Source organism: Ranitomeya imitator, chromosome 4 (assembly GCF_032444005.1).
Source record: "Ranitomeya imitator isolate aRanImi1 chromosome 4, aRanImi1.pri, whole genome shotgun sequence".
Classification (NCBI taxonomy): Eukaryota; Metazoa; Chordata; class Amphibia; order Anura; family Dendrobatidae; genus Ranitomeya; species Ranitomeya imitator.
The window spans coordinates 409,500,346-409,506,579 of NC_091285.1; positions in this window are offsets into that span (position 1 = coordinate 409,500,346).

A 6,234-nucleotide genomic window follows, 5' to 3' on the forward strand; every position below is an offset into this window, starting at 1 on the left:
TAAGCTGTTCAAAACAGCTGACATGTCCCGGCTTTGATGCGGGCTCACCGCGGAGCCCTGCATCAAAGCAGGGGATCTGACCTCGGACGTACTATCCCGTCCGAGGTCAGATAGGGGTTAAATAATTTCCCAGGTATATTAATTTTGTTTTCATATAGTTCTATGTGAAATCAGAATTCTAATAATTTCAATAAGAAATGTGCATTCGTTGGATATATGCATGGGGAGCCATGCTTCTATCTATTAGGGCACTCCTCACAATTAGGTAAAACTGGTAGTCGGGAGAGAAAGTTAGTCAGAACGAGGAGAGGAGAGCAGACGAAGGTCTGTGGGAGAACGAGGGTTCGTGGAGCTGCGCCTGCCACACGTGCGGCAGCATCCAAAGAAAGAGACATTGAAAGGAATTGTGTTGCAGTGAGTGAGAAACAAAGTCATAGCAAAAGGAGAGAAACATCAGGGTGCGACCAGCTAGAAGCAGGCTGCCTCCTTCTGAAGCGAAGTAACAGGTAGCCAGAACACCGAGGGAGTAAGGATCTCTATGCTTTACTTCAGAGACTGGCAGGACAGTTGATTCCATGTTGACTGCCCGACTATATACCTAGGAGGCACGGTGGCAACTTGTGGGGGCCGGGGCGTCTCTAGGGTCCCTATAAAAAGCCTCAGGCCACCAGTCATACGGGTTTGTCCTATCCTATCCATCAGGGGGACAGAGAGGAAGAAACTTAACACCTACAATAGTTGTGAGGACCTTACCGAGTTGCTCAGCAGGGAGGGACTACAACACTCAGGCGCTACAGGAAGGCTATTGAATTCCACCTGGATAAGGGGACTCTGGATTTGCCTTCAGACCGGCCGGACTCTGCCTACCCTGTGGTCCCTACCCTGGACTGTGGATGCTGAAGCCTTCAGTAAAGGTAAAGAGACTGCAACCTGGTGTCCTCGTTATTCACTGCGCCTTACATAATCCACCATCTACACTCTGGGAAGCCCTGGTGACACACTTCTCCTGTGGGAAGGTATACCATCTAGCTGCCATAGCATCACCCCAGCGGACCCCTAAGCAGCGTCAGTCACCCTGACCGAATACCACAGGTGGCGTCACGAACACTATCCCTTTAAAGACCCTTCCCCCATTTTACAATGGATGTCCCCCTAGGGCCACGGACCGGGTCAGCCACCGTGACATCCCTGACGAGAACCGAAGGGCCCGGTACCGAGTAACCCCTAGCCCTTGGGGGCGCTCCGCATACTTTTCAAATTTGCTGCAGATTTTCAGCACCATAATATAACACTGGCCAAACAGATAAGATTATGAATTTTTCAATGCTAACAAGTGACAGCTGGTATGGAATTTGAAATTTGAAATATGTCAAATCCTGTCGTAGGAAAAAATATTTGTTAAATGACTTATTGAGGTGAATTCTGTGTGAAACAGCTTGTGGATTCCACATGTATTAGCGACATTGAATGAGATTCCACATGAAGCTACAGCTCTGCAGCAGAAATCCAGGGGTTAAGGGGAACCTGTAGCCTTGGATAACCCTATATACCTGCAGATATGAGGTAAATCTGCAGGTTAATATCGTTCCAATGCTGCATGAGAAAAGATGAAATTTATTCCTCTGGAAGCCTCCAGCTTTTAGTCCTGGGTGTTCTGCAATTTGATTGACTGACTGATCAGGGTGCAGCGTGTATCTGCAGAGCGAACTGCCACTCAAAGAGCCATAGCATTTTTTATCCCAGCCATGGCTCAAAATTTTCCAATCTAGTCTGCGGGTCTGTAAAATTACTGACAGCATGCAATGCCATTCGTATGCTGTCTGTTTTACACACTGTTATCTACTATATAATTGTCTAAGGGTCACTTCCGTCTTTCTGTCTTTCCTTCTTTCTGTCACAGATATTCATTGGTCGCGGCCTCTGTCTATCATGGAAATCCAAGTCGCTGATTGGTCGCGGCAAAACAGCCACGACTAGGGTTGAGCGAAACGGGTCGAACATTTTCAAAAGTCGCCGACTTTTGGCTAAGTCGGGGTTTCATGAAACCCGATCCGACCCCTGTGCGGGGTCGGCCATGCGGTACGCGACTTTCGCGCCAAAGTCGCGTTTCAATGACGCGAAAAGCGCCATTTCTCAGCCAATGAAGGTAAACGCAGAGTGTGGGCAGCGTGATGACATAGGTCCTGGTCCCCACCATCTTAGAGAAGGGCATTGCAGTGATTGGCTTGCTGTCTGCGACGTCACAGGGGCTATAAAGAGGCGTTCCCGCCGACCGCCATCTTACTGCTGCTGATCTGAGCTTAGGGAGAGGTTGCTGCCGCTTTGTCAGAAGCAGGGATAGCGTTAGGCAGGGTCCATTAACCACAAAACCGCTTGTGCTGCAGCGATTTGCACTGTCCAACACCACCCTCGGTGTGCAGGGACAGTGGAAGTTTTTTTTTTTTTTTTCCCCTCAGCGCTGTAGCTCATTGGGCTGCCCTAGAAGGCTCCCTGATAGCTGCATTGCTGTGTGTACGCCGCTGTGCAAACCAACTGCTTTTTTCAAAGCACAAATCCTCTTGTTCCTTCCTTTCTGCACAGCTATCTTTTTTGTTTGTCCACACTTTTTATTTCATTTGTGCATCAGTCCACTCCTTATTGCTGCCTGCCATACCTGGCTGAGATTACTGCAGGCAGGGAGATAGTAGCTGCCTGCCATACCTGGCTGAGATTACTGCAGGCAGGGAGATAGTAATTGTAGGACATTCCCTGTTTTTTTTTTTTTTTTTTTTTGGTGGGAGATTAAGATTGGCAATTTGGCATTTCTGCTAGAGTGCCATCCCTGTGTGTGCCATCTCTCTCACATAGTGGGCCATAGAAAGCCTTTTCATTTTTCTGTATTTTTTTTTGTGGGGTGTATAAATTCTCCCTGATAAAAATACAGTGGGAGATTAATATTGGCCTTTGGGCTTGTGTGCCAGTCCTGAGTGTGCCATCTCTCTCACAAATAGTGGGCCATAGAAAGCCTATTTTATTTTTTTTTGGGTTTTATAAATTCTCCCTGAAAAAAAGGGAGATTAATATTGGCCTCTGGGCTTGTGTGCCAGTCCTGAGCGTGCCATCTGTGCCAGCCCTGAGCGTGCCATCTCTCTCACAAATAGTGGGCCATAGAAAGCCTATTTAATTTTTTTTTTGGTTTTATAAATTCTCCCTGAAAAAAGGGAGATTAATATTGGCCTCTGGGCTTGTGTGCCAGTTGTGAGCGTGCCATCTGTGCCAGTCCTGAGCGTGCCATCTCTCTCACAAATTGTGGGCCATAGAAAGCCTATTTAATTTTTTTTTTGGTTTTATAAATTTTCCCTGAAAAAAGGGAGATTAATATTTGCCTCTGGGCTTGTGTGCCAGTTGTGAGCGTGCCATCTGTGCCAGCCCTGAGCGTGCCATCTCTCTCACAAATAGTGGGCCATAGAAAGCCTATTTAATTTTTTTTTTTGGTTTTATAAATTCTCCCTGAAAAAAAGGGAGATTAATATTGGCCTCTGGGGTTGTGTGCCAGTTGTGAGCGTGCCATCTGTGCCAGTCCTGAGCGTGCCATCTCTCTCACAAATAGTGGGCCATAGAAAGCCTATTTAATTTTTTTTTTGGTTTTATAAATTTTCCCTGAAAAAAGGGAGATTAATATTGGCCTCTGGGCTTGTGTGCCAGTTGTGAGCGTGCCATCTGTGCCAGTCCTGAGCGTGCCATCTCTCTCACAAATAGTGGGCCATAGAAAGCCTATTTAATTTTTTTTTTGGTTTTATAAATTTTCCCTGAAAAAAGGGAGATTAATATTGGCCTCTGGGCTTGTGTGCCAGTTGTGAGCGTGCCATCTGTGCCAGTCCTGAGCGTGCCATCTCTCTCACAAATAGTGGGCCATAGAAAGCCTATTTAAATATTTTTTTGGTTTTATAAATTCTCCCAGAAAAAAAGGGAGATTAATATTGGCCTCTGGGCTTCTGTGCCAGTCCTGAGCGTGCCATCTGTGCCAGTCCTGAGCGTCCCATCTCTCTCACAAATAGTGGGCCATAGAAAGCATATTTTTTTTTTTTTTTGGGTTTTAGAAATTCTCCCTGAAAAAAAAAGGGAGATTAATATTGCCCTTTGGGCTTGTGTGCCAGTACTAAGCGTGCCATCTCTCTCTCTCTCTCAGTCAGTGGGCCATAGAACGCCTATTTTTGGTTTTATTTGTTTTCTAAATTCTCCCTGAAAAAATCATTTTATTTTATTTGGTTTCTAAATTCTTCCTGATAAAATCATATTTTTTTTATTATTTTTTTTTCTAAAGTCTCCCTGAAAAAAAAAAAAAAAAACAGTGGGAGATTAATATTGGCCTTTCTGCTTGTGTGCCAGTCTTGACTCCTGGGTGCGTCATCTCTCAGTCAGTGGGCCATAGAACGCCTATTTTTGGTTTTATTTGTTTTATAAATTCTCCCTGAAAAAATCATTTTATTTTATTTGGTTTCTAAATTCTTCCTGATAAAATCATATTTTTTTTATTATTTTTTTTTCTAAAGTCTCCCTGAAAAAAAAAAAAAAAAAACAACCAAAAAAAACAGTGGGAGATTAATATTGGCCTTTCTGCTTGTGTGCCAGTCTTGACTCCTGGGTGTGCCATCTCTCTCTCTCTCTCTCTCTCTCTCTCCAATTGTGGTCCATAGAAAGCCTATATTTTTTTTCCTTGATTTGGGTTCCAAAATCTACCAGAGAAAATAACTACATCAATCATTGGTAGAAAAATATTGGCCTCTGGGCTTGTGTGCCACTCCTGACTCCTGTGTGCGTCATCTCTCAGTCAGTGGGCCATAGAACGCCTATTTTTGTTTTTATTTGTTTTATAAATTCTCCCTGAAAAAATCATTTTATTTTATTTGGTTTCTAAATTCTTCCTGATAAAATCATATTTTTTTTATTATTTTTTTTTCTATAGTCTCCCTGAAAAAAAAAAAAAAAAAACAACCAAAAAAAACAGTGGGAGATTAATATTGGCCTTTCTGCTTGTGTGCCAGTCTTGACTCCTGGGTGTGCCATCTCTCTCTCTCTCTCTCTCTCTCTCTCCAATTGTGGTCCATAGAAAGCCTATATTTTTTTTCCTTGATTTGGGTTCCAAAATCTACCAGAGAAAATAACTACATCAATCATTGGTAGAAAAATATTGGCCTCTGGGCTTGTGTGCCACTCCTGACTCCTGTGTGCGTCATCTCTCAGTCAGTGGGCCATAGAACGCCTATTTTTGTTTTTATTTGTTTTATAAATTCTCCCTGAAAAAATCATTTTATTTTATTTGGTTTCTAAATTCTTCCTGATAAAATCATATTTTTTTTATTATTTTTTTTTCTAAAGTCTCCCTGAAAAAAAAAAAAAAAAAACAACCAAAAAAAACAGTGGGAGATTAATATTGGCCTTTCTGCTTGTGTGCCAGTCTTGACTCCTGGGTGTGCCATCTCTCTCTCTCTCTCTCTCTCCAATTGTGGTCCATAGAAAGCCTATATTTTTTTTCCTTGATTTGGGTTCCAAAATCTACCAGAGAAAATAACTACATCAATCATTGGTAGAAAAATATTGGCCTCTGGGCTTGTGTGCCACTCCTGACTCCTGTGTGCGTCATCTCTCAGTCAGTGGGCCATAGAACGCCTATTTTTGTTTTTATTTGTTTTATAAATTCTCCCTGAAAAAATCATTTTATTTTATTTGGTTTCTAAATTCTTCCTGATAAAATCATATTTTTTTTATTATTTTTTTTTCTAAAGTCTCCCTGAAAAAAAAAAAAAAAAAACAAACAAAAAAAACAGTGGGAGATTAATATTGGCCTTTCTGCTTGTGTGCCAGTCTTGACTCCTGGGTGTGCCATCTCTCTCTCTCTCTCTCTCTCTCTCTCCAATTGTGGTCCATAGAAAGCCTATATTTTTTTTCCTTGATTTGGGTTCCAAAATCTACCAGAGAAAATAACTACATCAATCATTGGTAGAAAAATATTGGCCTCTGGGCTTGTGTGCCACTCCTGACTCCTGTGTGCGTCATCTCTCAGTCAGTGGGCCATAGAACGCCTATTTTTGTTTTTATTTGTTTTATAAATTCTCCCTGAAAAAATCATTTTATTTTATTTGGTTTCTAAATTCTTCCTGATAAAATCATATTTTTTTTATTATTTTTTTTTCTAAAGTCTCCCTGAAAAAAAAAAAAAAAAAACAAGCAAAAAAAAAAGTGGGAGATTAATAT